Genomic DNA, 8,027 nt, shown 5'->3' with positions numbered 1-8,027 from the left:
TCCGCTTTGCTCGGATATTGTTCTCATACGTCTCCGTAGGCAAGCTTCCTCTCTGCTCCGCGAGACCCACACGGCTAAGAGGTAGCTCTGGCTGTGCTCCCCTTTGACGAATCATAAACGAGAACTTTCTTTCCAGTCAAACAAATTATATTTAGAATTTCCTGACAAATTTCCGTTCTTCAGCTGGTTACCGTGCCCCGGCGAAATGGCTCCTTTCACGGTTAAACATGTCTTATTGGGAATCTAGGAGGGGATATTTAATATCAACTCCTCGGCAAAGAGGACAAACGTTCTATTTTCTTTTCAGCATGCATGCAGCAGTGTGTTATTGAAGTTTCGCGGTTTTTGGTTTCCTTCGACTCGGTGATATTAGGTCGGCTGATGGAGGATTTCAGAAGCTTCCTTGGCTAGGATTGTGTTCGGTAGAACGTGTTTGGGTATTACGATAGTAATCAGGAAATAGTCTCCAGGAGAATTATTGTGATTTTGAGGTCTTGGCATTGAATGAGATAATTGATTAATTAGGTAGGTTTTTGTATCTTGTTATTAATTTTGACTGTGGATTATTCCAAACTTTGATTGCTGATTCCTAGTTCACAAAAGTTGGAAGGCTTTTGAGATTTTTGAGATTCTTAATTAAGGATCTAAATTGAGATTCTTAATATTACTAATAATTTTGAGTAATTTATTAAGGTTATAAAACGTAACAAAATATTAATTTTATTTGTGATTTATTTTTTACGGAAAATTTTGATTTCTGGTTTTGAATTTCATATGATTCGTGTACAGTATCGTATAACTTCGTATAATTTATTTAATAAAAGCATAAACAATAATAACAGGGCTAAAAATGACTATGTTTTAAAAATTAACGTAACTTCTATTACCATCTGGAGTATTTTTGTTATATCTTGTTCAGTGAGTGGAAGCAAGCATAATAAAGCCAGTAGTATTAAAAATAAAGAAGATTGGAATATATTTAAGGAAATAAAGTTGACATTAAGATCTTTAAATTGGTGAAGAAACGATCACAAAGAAATTGTTTTAGCTCTGTAGCATAGTTATTTACTAGGGGAAATTTTCAAATATTAATAGCCATCGTGATAGTCATAGATAGTCACGTGATAGTCATAGAATGATAGTCATGTGTAGTCATAGATAGTCACACGATAGTCATAGACTGATAGTCACGTGTTAGTCATATATGGTCACGTGATAGTCATAGACCGATAGTCATGTTAACGATAGTCAATGCTAATAGTCACAGATTGATAGCAGTCCAGCTCCTCTCAGATTATTTTAAATTTACCTTTGAACGAAATATTAAAGAAGAAACTAATTACTGATAATCAATTTTAGGTGCTCAAATTTTTAATCAAAGTTCAAATATTCTTTTGAACATGTCTTTTGCACAAAAATTTCTTTTGAAAGTATTGATCAACTTAACTCTACTGCAAATATTAAACAATCCTTTGAAATTTTCATTAATTGTAAATAGAAATTTTAAATTTGTTCGTTAATTATAAATTAAAAAATAGGAAGATGAAATAAGAGAATTATACATGGAGCACTAATAACTTTTAATTCAACTTTTAATTTGTGCTTTTTTAATTAAAAATATAATTCCAATCTAAAACTAATTAGGAAAGAGTAGATCTTGAAGGATGTCTAAAATAATATTAAAGTCTGCTCTGTCACAAAGAGTGTACCCAATCATCTAAGAATCCCAACTGCTGCAATCTCATCTCCCTCAACTTTTAAATCAAACAAGTACTGCAAACGTCATAATACTTCATTCACCCCAAATAGATTACTATACTCTCCACAAAACGTACCTCGTAAAAATTCCCATCGAATACAAAATGACTACAAAATTCAAGGAATTATCTAGCGATGCTCTTAATCATCTGAAAAAGGGAGCCATTCAGCTTGACCGTGATCCTAATTCCTGGCCTATCCGTTCATCTTTTTACGCGATTAGAAACGGATAAATTTGCGTGACAGGCCGTCAAATCCTTTCTCGTTCACGGAAGCGGCTGTCTGCAACGACTGTCGGGTCAAATGCATCAAACGTGAATAATGTTAGATAGAATATACGGGCTGGTGGAAATGCAGCGAGTTCGGGCGCGGACATTCACAATAGAGGATTATACCATTGAAGTATTATAATGACGTCGTGCGGACACATAATACGTAACATGTGAAGAGGCATTACGCCAGGACCAATGAATAGGGTAGAGTCAGTGTGTGGGGTAAGGTGGAGGTCAATGATATTATGCAAATCGTATTACGGAGACATCGCAGATATTTCACAACACAGAGAGATACGAACGTGCTTGGGAGAAGCGTGCAAGGAGCGTGACAACGTAACATTCTCCTACCTCTGTCACCGATTTAGCAAAATCCCTCGTACCCAATCTCAATCGCGTATCATCGCGATAAAAATATTCCTGACATGCTTTAGCTCTGCTCGGTATAGCCGGGAATGGAGATTTCGATTCCATAAATACCACGTTTCTTTAGTATTTTATCATACTAATTTATAAATTATGATATTACTGAAATGTGATTTGGTTCATTGGGTCACTATGATCTGAAGGGACATGTCAGAATTAACTCTTTGCTTATGGCGAAGCGAGCTATGCATGGTCTTCCAAAATATTCTTTATTTATTAAATGTAAAAAATTGGGTAAATTAATTTTGTCTCTTTTCGACAGGTAAATACCTAAGATTGGTCTCTATACGAATAAAAGATTAGAGAAATGAGCAAGAGTTCACTTTTTGCAGTATTTGAGAAAGAAAATTTCATCCTTCCATTTCCTATTTATTGTGACAGTGTTTAATAATTGTTCTTGTAATTATAGATCATTATTTTTAACTTCACATTTAGCAAAATAAGTAAAAACAATTTAGTAAAGACAATTTACTTGTACTAATTTCTAATAATTTATTTGTATATTTAAAATAGTGCTCACTTTAGTATCCACAATGTGAGACAATATTTAGACATTTATTTGGAAGACTAAATTCTAGAGAATTTGAATGATGAAAAAAGGAGCCATTTTGTTAATAAAAAATCGATCATAGTATCAAATGATTACTATAGGTGTCATATAATCGGAACCAATCTCTGAGATCCGTCCGTAAACGGCGCTAGACTCTACGCCTAATTACGTAGATCTTGACCACAGTGGCGCTAGTATCGGTCCACGCACGGATGTCCACCGAATTCGGTGCTACGAACGCTACTGACGAAATCCATTGAATACACCTCACTCCAAGCCTAATTTACTTTAGACTACTTCAAATTCAGCTAATCTTCTATTTATTACTTAGTCGTATCACTTTGTTCCATCCAATTTTTCTTATTCTTCACATATACAACAGATCATTTTGGAACCTTTCAACCTACATCCGTCATAGATTAGAGAACCAGAAAAGAACAGTCAAACTTCGAACTCCGTGCATTCTCAACCACGAACTGAAAAAGAATATCGAATACAACTTGACCTAAAGTTCCAAGAGTAAAGCAGATAGCAGACACATACAATTGGACCCAAGACACCAAGAGCATCTCCACCTAGACCAAGGCTACCAAAAGTCTGCCACCGGGCTCAGAGTTAGTTATCGCGGACTCAAAGAGCGAAGGGGGTGCGAACCAAGTGTGAAGAAGGAAGACGGTGCAGGTTCCTCCGCACGAAAGGTAGGTCCTGCTGGTCAGCCGGTGCACGGGAAACATAAAGTTGGCACTTCTTCGGTAAGTTCGGCAGGAAGTCCGCGAATAAGCCCTACGTGGTACTACTAGTAGATCGGTTCCTCCCTCCGCCTTTCGTACACTGTCTGCTTGTGCTTCGCGCTTTCGCACTGGCCGCGACCACATCAAAGCGCCGGTTGGACGAGCTTTGAGCATGATACGCCGCGCCGTACCCTGCCTAGCTTTGTGACACCGCAGCCAATATAGTCGGGCTGCCTGTTATTACCCAGCTACCATTCAATATCCTTAATTAAATTCGGAAGCTTATTCACTGCGGTTAATTACGGTTTCGTTCGACCGGCTCCGTTCGTCGGGCGTCGTTAAACGAGACCTTCCTACTACTGGGACACAAAGCAAAAAGCCCTCGGGAGAGCTTGGTCTACCTACCGTTCGAAGACTATCTCCTATTTGTAGTCGGGGGCTTTTGCGTTGCGCGGGAACACCGATCTCGATCTCGTCCAACAGCTCGCCTGATAGGTCCTGTGTTGCCCGGTAGTTTGCCGAGCACCGTAAAGAGATAGGGGATAGCGTCGAGTGTGAGCCACCTGATCAATAGGACGACGCATAATATCGGTAAAATGTAATGAACATCGATGCTGTTGCGTACGCGGAACAACAACGGGTCTATGCAATTAATTGGCACTTCGTTTCACGCGACAGCTGAATTCCTCTAAACGTGGCACGCGCATTGTGCCTGCACGCGTTTCATGACGGATCTGTGGAAGATTTGGGTATTGAAATTGTGGCAGGCTGACGATTGTTTCGGGATCGCTGCCGATATGCTCGCATTTTTTCCGTCTATGTGCAGTCGTACAGAGGAATTTCTATTGCAAGGCTTCATTCGATAATTTAGAAGGGAAATTGTGGGGCTGTTGCCGGAGTCGGATGAGGATCTATTGATTCATTAGCTGCTGTGGCTGAGGCTATTCGCATTGGGTTCGTCATTCTGGGTTAGCTATATGGCTATTTTTAATTTCGTGGATAGTTCTTGAAGAGATCGAAGATTAGTCATGCCTAATTTCACTTTCTCCGTGTTGAAGATCTTGATAATAAGCCGATTATGGCCGGAATGGCCGATTTTGAACTTTCCGTTCGAAGTTCTGCGTTCAACTTGGCTCTCATCACTCGAATTCGCGATTTTTCTTCAAATATCTTTGTAATTAACTTTTTTCTAGGTGTACCTGTCTATGTGGTTGCTTTTCAGATCTATTTATAGCTTGTTTCGTCAATTTTAGTCGTTGACAGATTGACCAGATCTGGTAGGTTTAGAGTTAAAGAAGGCTCAGTTGTGATTGGTCAAAGCAATCTTCTTGTTATTGGATAACTCAAGAGTATAATAGTAAGTAGTAGCTCTATATAGCGTCGCATACTTAATCACTTACGCTGGAAAGACGTGCCACGCACGTCGTAATGCTTTTGTCGCAGAATCGCCAACGACGTGGTATACACGTCGTCAGGCAATTGTCACAGAAACACTGGGCCGTTCTAGCACACGTGTCTGTGAATTCCTTGCAAGCGCGAGTGGTTAAAATGCAATCGATTTTATGACCTCTGATCAGGATTCCGCCATGAAAATAGGAACGAACCATAAAATATAAAATACGTGATTGACACGGACATATCAGAATGTATAATTCTATCTTCATTACGTATGATAGATGCATTATTTAAAACTATTTTTAATCTGAATATAGGATTTCAAAATTGACATTTCTCCTCAACTTTTGAATTTTAATGGATCTTTGGCAGAAAACGGGTAAAGCTATTAAAATTATTGGTTCCTTGAATAACGTAACAGCAAGAGCCAAATTGAGCATGAAAAATTTAATCATAAGAATTGTAATTATTCATAGATATTGCTCGTTTTAGTATTAAAACGACGAAAATGTAAATTCAGATGAGAAGAAACAAAAATCTCAGTTTTGTCGAGTTACAGCATAATCTTTGACACCGTACTGCCCTATACGAAAAATTTTAAAAAGAGGGAGAGAGAGAGAGAGGGTGAGTTTGCACGCGAATTATGGCATTTGCTGTCCGAAGAATAAGAGAGCAGTTTTCAATGCCATGTTTACGTGCCCAGGATAATGCAATGCCTCTTGAATAGGAGGGAAAGGTAGAGGGTACATCTACAAGTCCGACTCAAGTTTTTGAGCCCTCAAAGACGATTCGCGCTTTGTCGGTTCCAGACATCATACCTACGGTAAAGAGGATTTTCTACGTAGTGAGCACCTGCATTCGCTGCTGCCTACCATTCGATATACGTTGTAAAATGTACGATTTTAAAATTCAGGATATAATATTTCATTTCGTGCATAGATATATGATACCTTTCGAGTTTAATTTCCGTCCCTGGGTGGCTTATTTTTTCGTATCGAGCCGAACGTTAAATACACGGATGAATGTCTTGATGACAAACCTTAGACATGCATGACAAGTATTACTTTTACTCGGCCATGCGATCGAGACGAGGTATAGTAATATTTAAAATGGATAGAGATAAATAGAAAAGAAAATTTTAATAAACAAATTGCAAATAATATCAGAACGAGTACTTCAAGTTCACCTGTGTACTGTGCATTCGAGGAAAGAAGGCACAGTGTATTCACATTCTTACATTGATCATAATCAGTGAAATAGAACAAGGTAGCAACGACGTAGTTCTTAAATCTAAGTGATACTTATTAAGAAACGGAATGCTAATATTACACTTGAAAGATTACGTCAATGCTGACATTATCCTATTTCGATCGGTCTCGCTACGGTTTGCCAATGACCTTCGTCATTGTTATTGGTCAATAGTGGTCAATTCCAGTGATCATGGGAGTGCTAGCGAAGTTAGTCAGCCGTGGGATGTACATACGCTGTGTCTTCTTTTCTCGAACGCACAGTATATGTCACTGATTAAGACGTCGAGAGCCACAGATGTCCCTAGTGAGCGTCACTCGATATATCAGTCGCGCCGCGGTGGTCACCGACGGTACTAACCCTTTGCACTAGAATGACCAGTCGTCACTAGTCCTTCGTGTCAAATCTCACGTTTGTAAGCTACACTAATCATGCGACCATAACTATATTTCGCACGTTTTAATACAAAATTGCATAAAATTCGAAGAATTTCTAAAATCTTTATTTAACTTTATCTTTGATAGGATAAGTATACAATGGTTAACCAAAATTAAATACTATTTTAATGCATACTTTTTCATAATTAAATCGCAGTGCATGAGGTTAACAGTAAGACTAGCAACGCTATTTAATTAAGACGAATAATAATATTCGCAAAATTTTTGATATTTTCTTTGCCATTCTAATAGCATATAGAAATATAAGGAATTTTTAATTGCCAACCTTTCACCTTATTATTATTATTTGTATATATACATCGTGATAAGATATAGAACACATTCTGGCGCCAAATATAAATTCCCAAATCGAAATTTGGGTGAAAAATAACTACTTAAAAGCGGCGAACCTGAACATTAGAATATTTTCACATTGAAATGAACAATTCGCAAAATTTTTAACATTCTCGTCCACATTCCAATAACGTAAGGAAGCAATTTCTAATTTCCAATCTCTCACCTATTGTTTGCATATATATATATACATCGTGATAAGGCATAGAGCATATTTTGGCGCCAAATATAAATTCCCAAATCGCAATTTGGGTGAAAAATAACGACTTAAAAGCGGCGAACCTGAACATTAGAATATTTTCACATTGAAATGAACAATTCGCAAAATTTTTAACATTCTCGTCCGCATTCCAATAACGTAAGGAAGCAATTTCTAATTGCCAATCTCTCACCTATTGTTTGCATATATATATTTACATCGTGAAAAGACATAGAGCATATTTTGGCGCCAAGTATAAATTCCGAAATCGCAATTTGGGTGAAAAATAACAACTTAAAAGCGGTGAACCTAAACGTTGGAATATCTTCACGTTGAAATGAACATCTCGAAGATGTCGGATGTTATTTTTATAATAAGCATAACATCTGTTGAAGCTCGGCACGCACCCTATGGTTCTATTTCCTACCTAGCCGTGTTTCTTTCGAAAATCCCAATTACTTTTATGAGTGGGAGGTGACAGGAAGGAACCTACGTCACATTCTCCTGCAGGATTACCCCGGATGCTTGCTTCTCGCTTTGTCTCCAAGTCTCAGATCCAACTTCCGTTCTCGAGCCCTTGCCGGGAACTAGGAAGGAGGGCAGACAGGAAGGGAAAAGGGGGCGGAGAGAGAGAGTGTTCGTTGGAGATTCGAAGGT

This window comes from Eufriesea mexicana, unplaced genomic scaffold (assembly GCF_001483705.2).
Source record: "Eufriesea mexicana isolate 0111107269 unplaced genomic scaffold, ASM148370v2 scaffold307, whole genome shotgun sequence".
Taxonomy (NCBI): Eukaryota; Metazoa; Arthropoda; class Insecta; order Hymenoptera; family Apidae; genus Eufriesea; species Eufriesea mexicana.
Note: the sequence above shows the minus strand (reverse complement) of the source record.